The following is a 21,548-nucleotide window of genomic DNA, read 5'->3' as shown; positions in this document are numbered from 1 at the left end:
TTCTATAATGTGAAGAAGGGAATCAATCAGGAGCAAAGGAGTTTATGTGTTCATAGAAATATGGATTTGGATATGGATTACCATGCCCTCCTCTTTTATATATAAATTATGTGAAATGTAAAAGGAGTGAGTTGTATTTGGTAATTCAAGAAATTAGTTTGTTGTGATTTAGTCCAATGTGATGGTTGTATGTTGGTGCAATGTGATGGTTGTATGTTTCTGCATGTTGTAGCTCAATGAAAAAGCATATGTAGATCCATGATGAGCTTTTGTAGCACCTCTTCCTCACTGTAATGTGAAACTACATATAATCTTATAAAATAATTCTAATTTTTACTACGTAGAAAAGTACTCATACTAATTTTCTTTCCAACACAAGTCAATTAGGAAGGGTCTCTTATTTGGTTTGCATTGAAATTATTTTATATCTTACTTATATTAGTTAAATTAGATATATAACACCATTATATTTCTTTCATAGATTAGTATTACATTTCTTGTCATCTATGATATTGAATTATTCACATGCATTTAAATGGTAAGTGTGGATTCCCTACAAAGGTTAGGCACTAAAGGTTGAAGAATGAAAGTACTTATCAAATAATCATATATTTGTTTTATGATTTGATTCCAAAAAAAAAACTGTCAACAATCTTTGTAATTTTCAACCATCATTATAAAAAGAATAAGAGAAGAATAATGAAGTTACAATTTCCGGTAACATAAAATTTGGTAGAAATGTTGGGAAATTTTAGTTATAGCTTGTTAAGCTTCAGAAATTTAGATACTTTAAAGATTTTTTATTTATATTGTTGAACCCATTTTAATCATAAAAAAAAACCAATTTAAACACTCCTATGGTTAAATTTTTTAGAAACAAATGATAGAATAAAAAAATAACTTTCCCGGCCAAATGGTGGTGAAAAATGGTGAACTCTGTAGACAACGCCAAATAAATAGGCATATGGAACCGCGTTCAGAAATGAAATTAATTTTTTTTACTCCTTATAACCCAAAAGAATTAAGCATAAAAACGATTACCTTGCAGTAAAAAGGTTAATATAAATTGTAATATTTTTTATTTTCGAAATCAATTGTCGATATAAATAAATATATCGATTATATGTTTATCTAGAATATCGAGTTTCCAATGTATATTCCATCAATCTGGACTTTCATACCCGCTGATTTTTGGATCGTATATTTATAATTTTCGATAAGATTTAAAAAAATGGTGACTTTCGATTTTATATTATGAAAACTAATTTAGGTTTTAGGTTTTAACTTGTGAAAATAATTTTAAACTATACTTTATAATTAATAATATTCACCATAATATTTTATTTGATTGAAAACATGTATCAAAGTTGAATCGCAATATTAGTGGCCTTTCGACGTAAGTATCCACTATGGTACTTAATTTTGAATTTTATATTTCATATATATAATGTTAACAAATAAAACATGCCATATAAATTCAAAATAAAAGTTATTCATAAAAATTGATAGTGCAAACTATCTTCATATATATTAATAATACAAGAGTATTGTTTCAAGATAGGAAAACTATTTTGGATATATAATTTGTTGGTTGAGAGAATATTTCAACCACACACAAATCTAGGAACATAGTTAGGAACAAGCTCCTCTAGTTAGTTAGAAAGACACAACTGAGACAAGTAGGAATTACATATTCCAACACACCCCCTTAATGAGTACTTCTCTCGATATCAATCTGCAAAGTCTAGTTGTGGTCAAACATAACAAAAGAATATGTTGATGTCCATATAAAGGAGCAACCATCCACCAAAATGCATGGGTGCCAACCGCTGCAACCGCTAGTGTATTAGGATGCCCTTCGCATACATGGTTCTATCAACCATTATAACCGCATAAATGTACTTGTACTTGTAAATCCCCCTCCAACATCATCATGGGTTTTATCGGATTACCTGTAACCATGCTCTGGGTTTTATCAGATTACCCTCAACCATGCCACCAAGGGCTTTCAGCCACTAAGGCTCGACTCAGCCATGAAGGGACTCCAGCCACTTTGGGCCACAACCTTGCCACTAGGGCACTCCAGCCACTCTAGGCTACAAACCTGCAACTAGGGAATTATAGCCACTCTCGGCTACAAACAGGCCACTAGGGCACTCCAACCACTAAGGCTCATCAAAGGCTTAACTCAATTAGGCTGAAGGTTTTCTCGGCTAACCCCAAACCATGCCAACAGGAATCTATGTCCCACTTCACTCTTACATGTGGTTTCTGGCTTACCACAAACCAACACTGCAAATACAAAGTGGTTTTTAGATTACCACGAACTGTATGGGGGTACACATGCCTTACAAGGCTTACAACACAACTCCAACTTTTGGAGTTATCAGGTACATATTTTACAAAGACCACTACAAAACATCCTAGACTTGCTTACTAATAAAATGTGTGACTCATAATACATCATGCTAGTGAGTCTATTCCACAAACTCACACAAACATTCACCTAGTTGTCCATCATTATTTAATTTCATGTGTCTTTGTTGCTCAAAATCAATATTTGTTGCACTTCAACCTTGACCACCAAGCGCCTTTGGTCTCTTCTTTCTATTTCTGATTTAATTGTCTTGGATTCACTTGCATGATTTGTTAGAGTAACTAATTCTAACAAAACCACTCCATTGAGTTAGCTAGGCTCAATGCTTCTAATTCCAAAACATTTATATATACCACATTAATTTGTTTCTTATTGGAGTTTTTTTTTTTTTTTTTTAATCTGCAATTCTAACAAATTGCAATTTTTACATTGAGTTGATCAGGCTCAATGTGTTTACCTTCACAAACTCCAATTCTGTCAAATTAACCCGAAGAGAAAGAAGAGGGCTATAAACCTTCGGTTGCATGAGCAAGACACTGTCTAGATCTCCCTGATCTCAGTGGCAAATCTCCCCCATGGCCTTTTCCTCACGCTTCTGAAATGTTTCATTCAAAATCTACAAAATCAACCGCCCACGTCATCTCCCACATACAAAGTGCATCATCGAATGACAACTCCCAAGTGCATCATCGAAAGACAACTCCCGGTGAAAGAGGACAAGCAACATCCGAAATGTAAAGAGAAGACTCTCGGCGCCAATCTGAGCCAACTTCTTGAATAATTGGATGTAAGTCAACTGCAATATTCTTCCCATGGCTACTAATTGTTTCATCACACCAACTGGACCTTCCATCTGGAAATTTGGTCGCATTCTTCGGAGAAGACTTCTCAAAGCACCAGAATGCATCTACATCATCCTCAAAAAAACAATGAATGGAGATAACAAATCACTATACCTTGATGGTGAAAATCCCAATGTGTATTTGCATTTTGAGGACGTGGTGCTATGCATGCTCCCTCTGTTTCATATATTATTCCACTCATGCACAAGTTCGAGATCGGGAGCCTGCTGGATCTGGTGTAGAGGTTCAAGGTCATGGTGCCTCTCATAGTTCTTACCTTTTCCAAGAACATGTTGGTGGAAGGCTACGATTTGTCATCCATTCGGATTGTGATGTCCAGCACTGTGCCTCTCAGAAAGGAGCTCTAAGATGCATTGAGGCTACGACTTCCCAAAGCCACTCTTGGTCAGGGATACGGTATGACAGAGGCAGGACCTGTGCTATCAATGTGTCTGGCCTTCGCTAAGGAGCCCTTTCCGATGAAGTCCGGATCGTGTGGAACAGTTGGAGCAACTACAGGGCATGCTTTCGAATTTTACGAGAATCCCTACAAATCTTCAGAGGAGAAGGCCTAGGACCCTAAAGTTCTTTCCTGGCTGGCGCTCCTGAGTTGGGGCACACAACACTCAGATCTCATTGTCCATCACTGGCCCTGGCACACCCAAAACCCACACACACAAAAAAACACCAAATTCTTTATTTTCCTCAGCCCAGGAAGGGCCAAGACCAGGAGGGTCCAGCCCCTCAAGGATCTGATACCATGATAAAAACTGATAGTGCAAACTATCTTCAGATACATTAATAATACAGGAGTATTGTCTCAAGATAGGAAAACTATCTTAGACATACAATCTGTTGGTTGAGAGAATATCTCAACCACACACAAATCTAGGAACATAGTTAGGAACAAACTCCTCTAGTTAGTTAGAAAGACACAACTGAGACAAGTAGGAATTACATATTCCAACAGTTATAAAAATCAAAGGTATGATATGATGTCATGGTAGAGTTTTATTATTTGAATTTTGTATTTCGATGATAATTTTTTTTCTCTTTTTATAGAAAGTAAATTATATAAAAGTTATAAAAACCAAACGTATGATATGATATCATGGTAGAGTTTTATTATTTGAGTATGATATGATGTCATGGTAGAGTTTTATTATTTGAATTTTGTATTTTGTTGATCATTTTTTTCTCATAGTAAATTATAAAAAATAAACTAATTTTTATAGGGAAATAATATTTTAAAAATTATAAATTTTGTAAAAATTAAGTTCTAATCAAAATATTGTTATAATTAATTTTTTATTTTTGTATAAAAAATATATTTTATAAATTTTAAAATATTAGAAACTTAAATAATATTTTAAAATTGTATTTAATAAAGTAATTATTTAGTAAAGTTTGAAAGTATTTTTTTAATATTAATAGATATTTCTTTTTATTAAGGTTTATAAGTTTAGAAAATATAGTTATATTATTTTAATAAATTTAGGTTCAAAGTATACTACATGTCCATTTTTCTCGGGGACTCTACTAATCCCTTCTTATATGTCTTTATGTATAGAATTAATTTTTTATAGGATTGGTTATTTATAAAATTGGTGCACTCACCAAAATAAATTTTAGTTGTTGGAATGTTTTTTCACATTTAAGAGCTCATTCAAATTTAACATTCTTTTCTTTGTGTGCCATCTTTGAAAATCCCAGCTAATCTCATTGGAAACCTAACTTAAACCGTTCCTTTCCCTAATATGATATGCTCTCCATAATCAATTTGATCCCTATAGAAAGAGCACTTACTTAGTTTCGCATAAAATCTATGTTCTCTCAAAACTTGAAATACCATCCCAAAATGTTGTCATTGCTCTTCTAATCTAGAGTAAATAAGGTTGTCATTGAAAAATGGTACAAAGAACTTGTCCCAAAATTCTCTAAAAATCGTGCTCATCAAACACATGAATACATCTAATGCATTAGATAAGCCAAAAGGCACCACTCAAAACACATAGTGGCCATACCTAATTCTAAAAGTTGTTTTGATGATATCTTCTTCCATATCATGACTGATGACATCCTCATCTCAAGTAACTCATGGAGGATACCTTTTACCCTCTTAGTTGATCAAATAAATCATCCATCTAGGGTAAAGGATATTTGTTACGTATTGTTATCTTGTTCATTTGTATGAATTGAATGCATAAATTTAATGTTCAATCATTTTATTATAAATAGTATTGAGACAACCCAAGGGGACACTCTTGGGTGTATATATCCATTTTTTAATATTTCTTCAAGCTACATCTCTAAAACCTTAAGTCTAGATAAGCTCATTCTGTAAAGCGATTTTGAGATTTACGTTGCTCCTAGCATTAATCCAATTCACAAATTGATATCCCTTTTAAGTAGCCTACCTACTATGTCACCAAAAGCATCTTTATACTTCTTCAATAGTAGATACTCCTCACTATTAAGCATCATATCCTTCGTCTCTCCTTCCATATGGATAGCATAAATTTAACATCCTTCAATGAAAGTTTTCTTCATGTCCATGGTTGATGTTTCCCTCTTTGGGATAGGTCTCATGATCCCATTTACCTTACTCCAATGCCCTTCTTCATCAACACAAACAAAGGATTTGTTGTAGGAGTCCAATATAGCATGATGTCTATCTAACCAATCACTAATAGAAAATGATGAAATTAGTGACTAGGTGACTAAAACATCTAGTCACCACAATTATTTCAACTGAATTACTACTAAATTTGAGCAATTTTAAGTGACCCAACTAAAAATGACTAACTTAAAGGACTAATTTAGTCTACGATAAAATATACGACTAGATAATAAGTGACCCAACTAAAAGTGACTAACTTAAATGACTAATTTATGTCAAGGGTAAAATATATGACCAGATAATAATTGACAAAATATATGAATTAGTCATTTATGCTAGTAATTTTTAATTGTGTGTTGGCTTGATGGGGCCTGACCCAGGTTCAAAGGTGATTCAACGAAACAAATCCCGGTACTACTGGCCCTTTCAGCAATAGTCTGTGTAGCACAGACTGAGGTCTCACCCAAAGTAGTATGGGAGGGTGTTAAAACCAGGTTTCCACACCCTAGAGATTTCTGATGGTTTTAAGTGGTCTGTGGTTCTACTCAACACGCACGTCGCTACGCGCACTTAACCATTCCTCGCAGCTTGAGATGTGTTGGAAAATTATATATTACAGAGTAATGGAACACATAAAATATTGTAGAAAAATAAACACAGAAAACACATAAAACAAGAGAGACACAGATATACATGGTTCACCCAGTTTGGGCTACGTCCACGGAGAAACAGCTAGTCCTTCTTTTATTATATTATCCAGCAAACTGAAGAGATACAACCTACAGCAGATCCGCTGTAACTCCCTCTTTGCTCTCAATCTCCTCCATTTTCCTCACTCAGAATACATATCTACATAGACGCAACACAATTCCCTCATATATAGTGAGGGGTTGCCTTCTAGGGAAAAAAAACCCTAAATTAAACATAACTTCTATTGTCAGATCATCTGCCTAATGAATGACCCAGATTGACTAGAAATTACTAGACTTTTACGAGGCAATTTTACGTCTATTTTTAGCTTTGGGGGCGCTGTCGCCAAACCCTCGCTGGGGAACCGCTGGCCCCTAGACCCCCATGGGGGGGACAAGTCCCCCTCGCACCCCCCTTCACCCCCCCGTGTGGACGGGTGTACAATCGTCTTGGGGTATACATTCGGTTGAAACCTTTGAATACAAAAGATAATCAGGCTCGACACCCAACAAGATGTTGCCTTCACGCAACCCTACTTGGGGGCCAATCAATGTTATTACCCAAGTCCTTAATAGTAATCAAATATTAGTTGATTAACTTTGCTTATTTGTATGCTTTCAATTATACTTAACAATATTCACAATTGATACAAGTGCACATAATAAAGAAATAGTACATTCGCGAATGATATCAAACATATAATAACTCAGAATATATACACAGAATTGGTAAAAAAACATTTCTTTATTAATCTCTTCTCCGATTACAGACACAACTCTACCCTGTGGACTCAGCTGGAGGGGTCTGCGCACTTAGCTGCGGACTCTACTAGGCCTCTCCACACTTAGCTGCAGAGCCTTCCCCTACTCTATGACCCAAAACACACTTAGACTCTAGTTCTTTTCTTCTACTTCACTATCCCATAGTTCACTCTCCTTCACTCTCTCTTACACTTAGAGCCTCACTCTATTTATACAATCTCATGGTCCATGAACCATGGGTAGGTCGACCTTACATTCAAAACTAGGGTGGATAGCCCTATGACTCTAACATACATTTCGCGCCCACTATTCACGGGGCTTTACAACAATATCAACTCAAAACTTGGGCTTTGAGCCCCAAAACATGCCGTGGGGGGATTTCATGCCCAACAGGACCCTAAAACAAACATCGTGACTTGCCCTCAAGTCACTCTATCAGTGCAGTGATCTTGGCACGGAGTCCCTCCAACTATTCACGAATGGTACTGATTTTGCAGCGCATTATGATGCTTCTTGCTGAACCTGCTACATTTGTTCTTCTGAGGCCTTTGTGTCTGGCGTGCTTCCCTGCATCTGCACGTGCATCCCCTGTATGTGCACAAGCTTTCCCTTGATATGCACCATGATCATGAATTCCTCATCAATCCATGGTTGAACACGTGCTTTGAGAACTGCCTCCTTGTGTCTTGCAGTGTCCACATGCTCCTTTAGTGCCTTAGATTGCTTCATCCTCACACACTGCTGAGTGAGGATGAATTTCTGCGTAGTTCCTTGGACACTGTCGTATTGCTGTTGGAGTTCTCATGCCTCTGTCTCCAGGTGCTGGATGTTGGGGTCGTCCTGCAAATTCGTGAGGACCTCAATTGCTTGCTCCAACATGCTGGTACAGTCTCACACTGTATCCCCAATTTCTTCCAACCCTGCTGCGATAGTGCTAGCGTGTTTTTCTTCGACTTCCAAGGGAGTGGAAGGTTGCGCCTTCAACTGTAGGTCGACGATCTGAAGATTTAGCTCCAGCTAAACCTTTATCGTTTCTTCTCTGGCCTTGTGGACTCCGGTTACCATTCGGTTGATCCGCACCTCTATCGGTAGATCTGCTGGGATGGCTAGCTCCAAGACACATCAGTAAGTGTCATCTACCATTTGCTCCAATTGTTGATTTTGTGACACCAATTCATTGTGCTGCAAGGTGAGTTGTTCCATGTTTATCTTCTATTTTCTAAGAACTTGGATCACGCGGCTATCCCTAGTGCTTAGCTCTATCGTTATCCCATCATGTCTTAAATGCCCACCACCCTCTCCATTTTTCCTCAGATCGCACATCCCATCATGAATAGTGACCTAAATGATCACTTCCTAGCCAACTCGCGTGGCAGTGCAGCCCTCTGTGCATGGTCGCGAGCCTTGAGACATTCTGCTTCTACACGCCTCTCCCTTATCGCGCAACTCCTAGGCATAATAGTTTATAGTCCCACGCTCCCTTTCAACTACATGGAGTACTAAGACTATTCTTCCTACGGCTATTCAGGTGGTCGTACCACCCATGCAGGGCTCCATCCCGACCTCCACCATGGTTTGCAGAGAATTTTCACCTTCCATTTTTGTGATCGGCACTGTGCACCTTACTACTTGCAATGCACTACCCTAGTCACTACATTTGGCAATATGCGGTCCAAGCCAAGGCAACAGACTAACCAGTTCACTGCGACGGTCCTCCAATTTGTCAATTTGATCATACACACCTTGCCTTACCATCCTAGGTTCTTCGATGAGAAATGCTTGCTTTATTTTGTCTTCCAGCTTCTTGACCTCCACATCCATCAAAGCACTTTTCTCCCTTAGTCATACCCAGTCTTTTTCAAGTCCGCGAAGTCTAATGTTTCCCTGCCATATTTCTTCCTCGAGTCTTATGTGTTTTGTTTCTCGCGGCTATGTGATTCCTTCATTCCGAGCTTCGTGGATCTTTGTATCTACGGGTGCTGCTATGCGCAGACTAGGCTTCACATGCCTCGTAGGGATCACAACCCCTCCTTCATACTTCAACTTCAGAGGTTCTTGCGCGGTCAGGGTTTTTCACATGGTCATATAAGCCCATAGAACCATTGGTACGCGCAGGTCCCAATCAGTGCGTCTCGCATGGTTGACTGTGTTCAGTACTTCCCACACCTTGTCAAAGGCTTCCCTGCGTATAATGTTCAATGCACTTGGTCATATCATACTTCGCCATTTGCACCTTCATCGTGCCTGCTCCTGCTTGTTGTTCCTAGTTTCTATCATGAGGAAGGTGTGCGTTTGTGCAGGTCGCATACCATATGCATGTACCCATCTGGGGAGGTGGGCGTGTAGATTGTTTCATCCATCATACCCAACTTCCATCCATCGCTGAGGCTTTCCAAACCGTATAAGAATCACCATTCTACATTCATGCTATTTCTCAATATTACTTTGATGTGCACCCCACCATCTTGCGGGCATAACTTGTAGTGCCCATTTTAGAGCATCAAAACACTATTGTTCTAGCACCTCTCTTTCCAATTTGTTTAGGAATTCATCCACCGTTTTCAACCCATCATACATAGGCAGATCCCTTGCCTTTGTTGTCATGCAACGTAGTGATCTTACCGTCATGTTGCAATTGAGCGTGGTTACCTCGTGTAACTGGTTCTACCATCGTTCTATTTCCTCATCCAAATTTGATGTGCAAGAGCTTTCGCACTCCCACGAAATCTTTCCATATATAGTTGGATTCACCCAATCCTATTCCCAAGCGGTTATCTCGTAGATACAGTCTAGGTCGTTGTCGCTCTCGTCGTTGCGCATTGGCACTCTCTAGCGCGATCCTTCTACAGGGTATAAAGGTACCACTATGCGTGGTCACTTTTTCTCAAAATCATTTTGCGCTTCTTTAGATTTATCACTCTGTTCAAGTTAGTGGCCCAATCTATTCCCAGTAGTGTGGGACAAAGATTGTTGTCATCAAAAATCTCTATCACTTCGAAATCTGCCAGTGCACTCGCACCTTCGATGTCTACCATTATTCCCTGCAATCTTCCCATTGGTAGGATCTTTTCTTGCTTCACCATTTGAAATTGAATAGGGGACCACTGCTGTGCAGGCCTGCCTATGCATTCCCATGTCCGTTTTGGTAATACATTCACATTTGATCCTAGATCTAGAATTACTTGATCCATTTCATACTCTTCGATTTCCGCGGTCAATCTCATTACCCTTCCTGTTCGCGATCTGCTATCCGAGCTTCTGGACTACACACGGTTCCCCTGATCTAGCACATCTAATGATGAGTTCTTTCAGTCCTTTCACTGCTTTTTTGTTGCGCAACAGCTTCATGCATGTCTCCAGAAAGGTAGTAAGCATTGAAGGATCCATCTTCAATTCTATTTGATCCTTACTACCTGAAGTGGAGGCCTCAGTGAAGCTCTTCTTAGCTTCCATGAATGTCTCCTTCGCATGCTCCAAATTGAACTCTGGTTCCTTTGTTAGAGCCTTGCAAACCCATGCGCTCTCTTCTAGCCACTTACCTTTGTCATCTCCTGTTGTGATACTGCTTCGGAGCACGATGTTTACATTCGGGTCCTCTTCATGAGCTCAGACCTCATCATTTCTAGGTTCTGAGTCGGGGGAGGCTGGAGTATTCCTTTATCGTGCAACCTCGCTATCAGTGTGGGGCAGTTCTCCATCTCATGATCAAAATGGGTACAATATAAACATGATGCCCTGGTCGGATTTGTACAATCACGGACATAATGCCCCGGCCCTCCGCAATTGTAACAAATCAGCTGTCCACAACCCCTTCCTTGTCCCAGTCCACCTCAACCTCGTTCGTGGCCCTGGAATCCAATGCGCGCCATTCCTACATTTTGATCAACAGCTTGCATTTCGGTTTGAACTTGGTAGGCAGGAGTTTGATCCATCATCAGTTCATAACTTCTATAGGTGTGTTCGTCATGACCAACTGATCTGTAGAAATTACAGAACGATTGCTAGGATGTCTGCGTATACTTTTGTAATAGGTGACAATTATCTATAGCATGTTTTCCTCCTATCTGATAGATCGCGCACCATAATGTAGGCATCGCGCTTGGTCCTACTTGTTCTTTTGGTATTAATGGCATCAACCCTCCTCCTGCTAAGTTGTTTGTGAAGACTCGACAATGATCCTTATCGTGTCCCTATCCCTTGCACTTTATGCACCACACCTCCTCGAGCGCCTCTGGGCAAGCTGTCCTGTCCTGTTTCAAACTCTGCATTCCTAGACACAATTTTTTTAGTAGCGCATGGATTTGTTGGACTCCCAGGCTAGGATCTTGTATTAGTGTCTTGAGCAGTCTCATTTCAATCTCCAAAGCTTTGACGTGGGTAGATAACTTCAGCTGCGACAACGTGGTCCTTAGATGTGGTGAGGGTGACACTATAAACCATGCATGGTGATGTCCATCCATCAAGGTCATGTTGTCTTCGCGAATCATACTCTTCAGTCTATGATCTAGCTCATAGGGGGTCTCGCCTAGAAGCATCATGATTTCCTTAAACCCAATAATCGACTGTGTCTCCAATTTTCACATGTTAAATTCCTTATTCAGTGTAGCCTAGATATCTACGATCCCTACGTTTGAATGGTCATTAGAATGCTTAATGTACCATGTCAGTGCGCAATCATGCAACGCGCTTCCCAGTGTTGCCTTCTTTATATTGTCATCCACGACTCCTTGTGCTTCCCATACCACTTTTACTACGAATAAAAATTGGTCCGGATCTTCGTTCCCTACTCCTTTGAACACTGGCAATTTTATCACGCTCGCCATATTGAGCTGTGGTGGTGGTGTAGGTGGTGTGGCCGGAGATCAGGGTGAAGACAATGAGACTGGTGGTGGTCTAGGTGGAGGTGGTATGCACAGAATTTACTGCCTTATCAGACTGATCGCACTTCTTGGTGAAACTTTCACGAGCTCTTCCTCACTTTCTCGCCGCGGAGAAATCAAGGGGTTATTCTCTATCTCTGTGCTACCTTCGTTTCTATTCGCATAACCCGCTTTTCACACAATAGTATTTTAATCCAAGTGTTCAAATATTTAATGTACTTACCTCATAGTCCTTTGAGGAAGTGTCATTCTACCTCGCTATAGCTGATTGATATGTCTATCACGAATTCGGTGATAAATCCTCCTATAATTCAATCGAGCGAATGGTCCATAGCGTGCGAGATGTTATCTTCCAATGCTTCTAGTTTGCGCACCAATTCTAGAGTCCACACAATCAGTTTGTCGAGCCTACACCTTCCCTGGCTATCTGCTAGCTTCACAATCCACTCATACAACTTAGAGGGGAAGGATGCAAAGAAAATTTTGTGGATTTCTGTATATAAGTAACGCTCTAACTACTGTTCCTTTGATACTCGCGGATTCCTATTTTCTTGCGCCGCGAACTCGTGAATCTTTTTGTCCAACCACCCTTCAATTTCTTTCTTTGTCAGATTCTAATGACATGACATCAAACATCCCTCATGCAGATCCCGATCTCAGCAACGAAACCATTTGTTTCCTTGATGGGGCCTGACCCAGGTTCACCCAAAGTAGTATGGGAGGGTGCTAGAACTAGCTTTCTACACCCTAGAGATGTCTGATGGTTTTAAGTGGTTCGCAGTTTGACCCAGTGTGCATGTCGCTACGCGCACTTACCCGTTCTTGGCAGCCTGAGATGTTGCTTTTGCGCAGCCCTACTCGGGGGCTGAACAATGTTATTACCCAAGTCCTTACTAGTAATCCAATATTAGTGATTAACTTAGCTTATTTGGATGCTTTCAGTTATACCTAACAATATTCACAATTCATACAAGTGCGCATAGTAAAGCAACAGTACATTCACAATTGATTTCAAACATATAATCACTCAGAATAGATACACAAAATTGGTAACAAAATATTTCCTTATTAATATCTTCTATGATTACAAACTCGACACCACCCTGCACACTCAGCTGCAGGGGTCCGCGCATTCAGCTGTAGACTCTACTAGGCCTCTGTGCACTCAGCTGCAGAGCCTTCCCCTACTCTATGACCCGAACCACACTTAGACTCTAGTTCTTTTCTTCTACTTCACTATCCCATACTTCGCTCTCCTTCACTCTCTTTTACACTTAGAGACTCGCTCTATTTATATAATCCCATGATCCACGGACCATGGGTAGGATGACCTTACATTCAAAACTAGAGCAGACAGCCCTATGACTCTAACATACATTTCACACCCACAATTCGTGGAGCTTTACAACAATATCAACTCAAAACTTGGGCTTTGAGCCCCAAAACATGCCGTGGGGGGATTTTGTCACTTTGGAAATGGAAATTACAATTTTGATACTAAAGTGTCACATTTTACTAAATTTTAACACTTCAGATGGATTCAGAGACCTCTTTAGAGGGATCTTTGAATCCATCTACAGTATTAAAATTTAGAGACATAATGGACTCTAAATCCATCTACGGCGTTAAAATTATGAAGACCCTTTATTTTTCTCTAAATTTTAACATTGTTGATTAATTCAGAGACCTCCTTCTCTGAATCAAGCTGCAATGCTAAAATTAGAGGCTAGGAATGGAGTTATCCTTAGGAAATTAATTGTTTTAATATTGAATTTATTGTTTGCATCAATGACCTGCATGGATAGTCAAATCAAATATTGACATTTATATTTATTTGGGTAAATTTTAATTTTTTGTTTGCACCAATGCCTTCATTATAATTTTAGTAAAGGTAATATTTAGAGAGTTAAATATTGATATTTATATTTATTTGGAGATAAAGTTTAATTTTTAAATTCCATTGCTTCATGTGAGTTCCTTTAAATCTAGAGTTAAATATTCATATTTACATTTAGTAGATAAATAATCATAACTTTACTTCATGTTAAAAGTGCGAGTTTATTTAAATATAGGATTAAAATATAAATAGATAAAACTAACATATATATATTTAACATATAAATATATTTATAAGTAAATGTTCGTAACTTAGTTGTATAATTGTTTTTTTATTTATTATCAATTTAATTGTTTAATTTCTTTTATTTTGTTTTCTTATAAAGGTTATTAGGTGACTATAATGCTCGCTATGAATAATCTAATATTATCGAAAACCCAAACTCATTTTATGTGTTGGCTATCATATTATAAAAAAACCAAACCCATTTTATGTGTTTGGTATCAATAATCTTAGGTTCCAGTTTCGATGAAAATGGGAAACCAGCTTGCTGGCTATGAATTTTTTGTTTTCAACACCTAGCGATGAAATCCTCACCCACAAAACCCCCGTGAAAACTTGACTATGAACCCCGTTTGCATGAAAACTAGTCATTCTTACCCTGGGAAATCTGGCTATGAACCTTGTTTCCATGAAAATTGACTATTGTTACTGTGATGAACTCTCCATGAAATCTAGATGTTCTAAACTATCCATGAAACTGGTTTTTCGTACCAATTTTTTCCCTTTGGTGGGAGTGTTTTGGTTAGTTTTGAGACAAATTCATATGTAATTAGATATTTTTAAGGGTTTGGAAATTTTATATATATATTTGTAGCTTCTATAATGGATAAAACATCATTGGAGAGAATTCAGAGGCTCTTGAAGAGGAGGGAAATAGATAATTTTAAGTTTAAGTGTGTAACTATGGAGAATTCACCAGTCAGTTGGGTTCGTATCTATCCTATGTCCATGATTTTTTACATATCTAGATTCTTGTTACAACAGTGAAAAGATAGATGAAAATTTTGGTATATAGCAACTATGTATATACCTGAAACCTTAGTGTAGGTAGAAAGAGCAGACACATGTGTGTTGAGGACACCTCTTAGTAATGATGCATCCCATTTGTCTATAATTGCCTTACATTTATGTGAGATATTGATGTACAAGGGCTTGGATTTAGGGGTTTATGTTATTATTAGAAAAATTGAAAAATCTGATTCGAAGGTTTGAAAACAAAGTAGAGAACCATGGAGGGTGTTCCTAATTTTCTTTCCCTTTGTTTGTAACAAGTGTGATTACAGTGATTCGGGGGCTAGGAATCACCATAGTGTTTCGAATTTCATGGTTTCAGTTTTGTCTATTGTCTTTCTTAGGTTCTAACATTGCAATTTCCAATGAGCGGTCATGGGTTCTGAACTTGCATCATCCTAATTGCTATTTATATAGGTTACCACTTCAAATACCCTGGAAAAAGACATTGAATGTGATTGGTAGAGTCATTACCCCTAGTATCCTAAGCTAGGCAGATGGACACCATTTTGCTTCTCTAAACTTCAATTCTTGTGCATTTTAATGGGAGTTGTTTGAAAACCCCCCTTAAAAGTCACGACAATGTAACTTTGGAGGTATTTTTTGACAATCACCCCCCAACGCCCCAAAGTAATTAGAATTAAACTTGTATAGGTGGTTGTTAAATGACTTCCTCCAAATGTTCAATTATCATGAATTTGGGGGCAGGAGGATCCTTTGGTGTATTGAAGGAGGCAAGGGGACATATGGGTAGCATGGGTGGGTAGAAGTGAGAGGATCAAGAATGGTTTACTGACAAGTGAATCATGGAGTCATCCTAATGAATGAACACCACATAAGAGCCAGATACATCATTGGTCCCAAAATCTACCAAATTAGAAAATTCAATGGCATAGAGGATCATAATGAAGCAACTGCGAGTGATAGAATAGTCCCTAAAAGGCTTTCCATCCAAAGAAAAGTTAACAACCTACCCGAAAAGAAGTGTGACTAATGGGCTAGAAAGACCTAGACACCAGGATCAGATCCTCGAATGACCTGATTTAAAACTCTCAGAAGATATATAAAAACCAAAAAAATGCCTTTCACCAACACTAGCTGCACCAACACCAACACCAACACCAACAACACCTCCATCAAAATCCCTCCATTACCATTTATTTACATACCATTATCAAAACATTATTTTATAAAAATAAATAACAATTAGATTTCAACTTTAATTATTTATTCATTTAAAAAATTTAAATTTTATTAAATAACCAAACATATTACTTATTAAATTGTATATTTATTAATAAATGTTAAATTTTAGTTAAAATAAATATAGATTTCCATTGATTTCATATAGCCTTTTACATCCTTTTTACATGGAGTGTATGAATAAGGGAACATTAATCTCAAACCTTAACTATTACAATTTGAGTTTTTCTCATTCGGGAGCGAGGAGTGAATTCGTTCACAAATCATTGTCTGGTGTGCGGTTAGATTCGTTGTAATCACCAAATTATCAGCTACATATATTCCTTATCACTCCTCTGTTGATCTAAAAATTTCGGAACTCGGTAATTTGCAGAGAAAAAATCGAAGAATTTGTGTGTGAGTGTCGAATCCCGAGACTGAATGGAGGCCATAGACACCAATAACATGCAGGCTAAGCTAGTGGGGTTTGATTATTGGCTCATCATCATTTTTTCTAGTAATGAATATAGTATTATCATCCTTGATGGGTTTTATGATATTTCTGATTTTGAAGGTAGCTTCTTATGGTTTTATTTGACAATGAATTAGATGCGGGGTTTCTTTATTTTGGCCCTAAGACTTTTTATGCCCTCTCCAAGGAATGTTTTTCGACTGATAATGAATTAGTAAAGGATCAGAGCAATGAGATTATTATATGGATAATATTTGGTGTATTGCATACTTCCTAGTTCATTTTATTATAGGGATGGCTTTGTTAAATTCACGGTGGGCGAGTCTTGTTAATTTGATAGAATGATTTTCATGTTTAGCTCATGAAATTGATGGCTTAGATGTAAATTATCTTCTATTAGGCACAAACCGAGAACATCTGTCTTGGGATAGATGTATAAGGTGCTTCTCAATTTTTGATTATGATGGTCTACTAGATATGATTGTGTTTGTAGTCATTCTGGTCATAGTGAGATCATAGTGGCTCCAGTAATCAAGTGCACTCCCTAAATCACCTTCTCCAAAAGGAAGTTGTACAAAAGAAGGGGTTGGGGGTCAGAGTTGGGTAATAAAAAATAAATTATATTTGCTTGCCTATGCATGTGATGGAATTAAATGAATAATAATATCTTGCATTCTAAGAGGCCTAAAATACCACCATTATTGGGTTTGTCCTTAATGATCAACCCTAGAGCAGTCAGGTAAAGTATTGTTTGCACCAATCTTACCGAGTTGGATTAGTTCTAAAACACGGGTAGTAAGGCCCTATGTTTCCATGAGCTTGATCAAGAAACCTTACTCTTTCTTGCAAGGGTAGGGTATATATACCTCCATATATTAAGAAAACTATATTACCTGAGCTTTAAGAAGGGCTTCTCTTATCCAACAAATAAGGGGAAATAGTTTTCAACATAATTTTTTATTTGGTGTGGCTAGGTGGTCTGATATTTAAAATAGATCATTAAAATTATTGTTATTTTAAAACTATATTAATAAATTATGAATCAATTTTATATGCATAATACAGTAGGGGAAGGGAGGGTTGGCAGGTTGATGTTTCTTATTCGCTAAAAATGTCTAGTTGTTCCATTATCATTTCCCATTCTAGTTTGCAGCTATGGAAACATAGCTAAGGCCCCTTTGGGCATGTTCTTTTGTTCCCTTCCCCTTTCTCATTATGTTTTGGATTTATGGTAACATGGCTATGGCCCCTTTGGGCATGTTTTTGATCCACAATCCATTCCTATTTCCTATTCTATTATGCATTTATGGTAACATAGCTAAGGTCTTGTGGCGATCATACTGGGTTGAAAATTGAAGGTATTTTCGAGTTGGGTAAGACCTTTATTGTATACCCTATTTAGAGGTGTGCACGTTCTATCTAATATGGTGTATAAATTCTAATTGCACAAATTATTTTTCTATAGAGTAACCACTATTTCCTCCATTAATTGGTGATTCATGTGATCACTGTGAGTTCCCACTAGCTATCTTGTAAGTCCAGCTGAGACCTATAGGTTTATTACCTCTTTGTGTAATAATGTAAGAATGTTTGGGATCAAACCCGAATAGGTTAAACCTCTTACTAAATTATTAATTTGAATAGGGTAGAGTTCAGTGAGGGGACTTAGCTACCATTTTATGCATTAGAGACAAAGTACCATTTTATCACATCCATTTACTTTTAAAATTATTGCATATCTTTTTATATGTTTGCTGGTGAAATAGGTATTATTTCAACAGGAAAAACTACAGAAGTACAAAAGTGTAGAAGTTTCCCATTATAGCAAAGAACAGGGGTCATGATAAGCATTAATTGGTTGTCATTCCAGACTAGATTATTTTCTCATTAACATAGTCAACTGAAAAAACTATTAAACATGGAAAGAGATTTCATTGCACATAAGGTGATTTTATTATCTAAATTAAAGGATCAAATATTGATTGGATTTATGTCAAGTTGGTGTTGGGGAAAAATGATTCCTTGTCATTTAATTTTTCAACTTGGGGGTTTCATAAACTTGTGAAGCATGCGTGCACTGTATGTGATAGAAATTGTCTTTCAGTTTAGATCAATCTAATTACAAAATAACGAAAAGCAATTCATCTAATCTATGAAATCAAATAATGAAAATGAAATTCAACTAACCTGTGAAATAAAAAACAACTAATGTATACTTCGTTACTCAAACATTCGATTATGAAGTGTTACTTTCTTGAGATGATGTGTAAGCAACTATTTATACTTTAACTTCTAATGTCCTAGAAAAGCAAGTAAAATGTGTAGAAAATAACTCAGTAATTGCATGTATTAAATATTCAACCATTCAATCTTGAAATATGATTAAATCAATTTCTTAGAATGATCTTTAGGGATATCAGTTAATGCAATTAAATGAGGATATTAAAAGAAAATATGAAAGAACGAAAAAGTAAATCTCAATGATTGCATAGGTTGAACATTCAATCACCCAATTTGAAGTCACCTTCTTGGCCTAATCTTTTAGTCAATTATACAATGAATTGATAGTTTGATCTAAGAAAGTAAATAACAGATAATGAAAGGAAACTAAATAACTATGAGCTCTTGCCTCAAACTTAATCCAATTGGAAAATACATAAATCTTTCCTATTGAAATGTTTTTATAAAAGCAAAGATTACACACTGATTCTAAAACTAATACTAAGAAAGCAAATGAAATTTAATCTATAAAAGCAATTAAATTTCACACATTTTAGGTAGCTGATCTAAACATGTGAGAGATGGTAAATCATGATGGTCCATATGTAAGCAAAACCAATTCAACATGAAGGAACATTGATGAGTAAGGTGCTATAGTCTAATTCTGTATTCAAAGCTTGAGCATAACTCCAATTTTACACATGAAAATGATAGGAGAAAACTTCCCCTATTTATACAAAAAGATGAGAAGCTATCTCATTAATGAGAGTCCATGAATCTCTCCCCATATCTCTAATGAATCTCTCCCCATATATCTAATGAATCTCTCCCCATATCTCTAGAGTTACAATCAAAATAAGAAATCATAAGACACATGTCTTATTAGAGTTTCAATACAAATAGGAAATAAGACACATATCCTCATGATCCCATGATATTGTCCACTCAAATTCCGATTTGGTTTTGGGAGGTCACATAAGGGTCTTTGAGAAGCTTCCTTTTGACCTACACATGCCAACAATCCCATCCCACTTGTTAGGTATAAGCATATGCACATTATTTTCTAATTTTTAACCATAAAGTCACTTAAAAATGCTAAGAATTAATAAAGTTTGGAAAAATATAAATGTGACCCAATAATGATAATGGTAAGGTAAATGTAATGAAATGGAGGTGAATGTAATGAAATAGAGGTGGAGTGAAGGTGACAATATGGAAATATAAGTGAAAATGTAATGGAAGTGAATGCCAATTTCAAGGCCCAACAATTGGCACTTCTATTTTTGAAGAAATCGATAAACTTAAATTTGAAGTTGCTTCAATGTATATCTTGTATGAGTTCCTGTTGTGTGGAAGTTGATTACATTAAAAGGTTTGTAAAGATTACCAGAATACACAAACCATAGAGGCATAAAGTGACCACAAATTTGGCAAATGGGGGATCAATTCAAGAAAGAAGGAAAGCTTAGCAAGCAAAAGAGTCAGGCATATGTTCTTTTGAGTGTCACATAATGGTTGGATTAATGTATGGCCTCCGTATGAAGGAGAAAACGCCTGTTGAAGTTTATTGTAAATAGGAAAAAATTTGGGCCTCGCAGGCCAAGTGGTAGGTCAAAGTCAATGCAGGTGATCAAAGTCATGCCAATGGTCAAAGTCAACAAAGGTTGAATTGGCATGGGTTGGATTTGAACCCTTTATATTTGTTTTATTATTGCAAAACATTACCAACACGCTATGTATTTCATTTATTAAAGTTTGGGTGCAAAACTATATTAATGTTATGACAATATGGTAAGTGGAGGTAGGGTGGCAAAGCTTGCCACATCTGACGGCTTTGCCAACCAAAAGAGTGATGGTTTAAATGACGCTAAAAACATTCTACATATAGTAGAGTATGGCAACAAAGTATGGTTATGGTTATCCAAACGACGCAGAAGTATTAATCACATGACACGTCAGAGCCACGGGTTCTAACATGGTCCCACCGTCAGATATGGTTATAATACAATCCATATATATATATATATATATATATATATATATATATATATATATATATATATATATATATATATATATAGATATAGATATATAGATATATAGCCAACCCAAATACTATGGATATTAGCGCTCACATACAACGAAGGTGGTAGCCCAACAACATGGAGAATGGGATTGGAAAGGGTTACATGGCTCCAAAGGTGGCGGGACTGCAACCACACACCAAGGTTATATATATGTCATCTTTCATAAATGTGCATGGGGGTTGTAACCACAGTATGAACATTGAATATCATGTTCCATGAGGGGGGGGGGGTGCCGATCCAATACTTTGTCACCATATATATTACATGTGATATATCCACATCATCGCCAATCCAAAGACTATGGATATTAGCACTCACATATAATGGAGGCAGTAGTCCAATGACGCGAAGAATGGGATTGGAAATGGTTACATGGCTCCAAAGATGGTGGGACTACAACCACACACCAAGGTTATATATATGTCATTTTCCATAAATGCAGCGTGGGGGTTGTAACCGGTCTGAACATTGAACGTCATGTGCCACGGGGGGGCACCGATCCAATA

The sequence above is a fragment of the Pinus tabuliformis genome, chromosome 7 (genome assembly GCF_031772625.1).
Source record: "Pinus tabuliformis cultivar Carrire ecotype Pingquan chromosome 7, CPIR1, whole genome shotgun sequence".
NCBI classification, from domain to species: domain Eukaryota; kingdom Viridiplantae; phylum Streptophyta; class Pinopsida; order Pinales; family Pinaceae; genus Pinus; species Pinus tabuliformis.
This window is presented reverse-complemented; position numbering follows the sequence as displayed.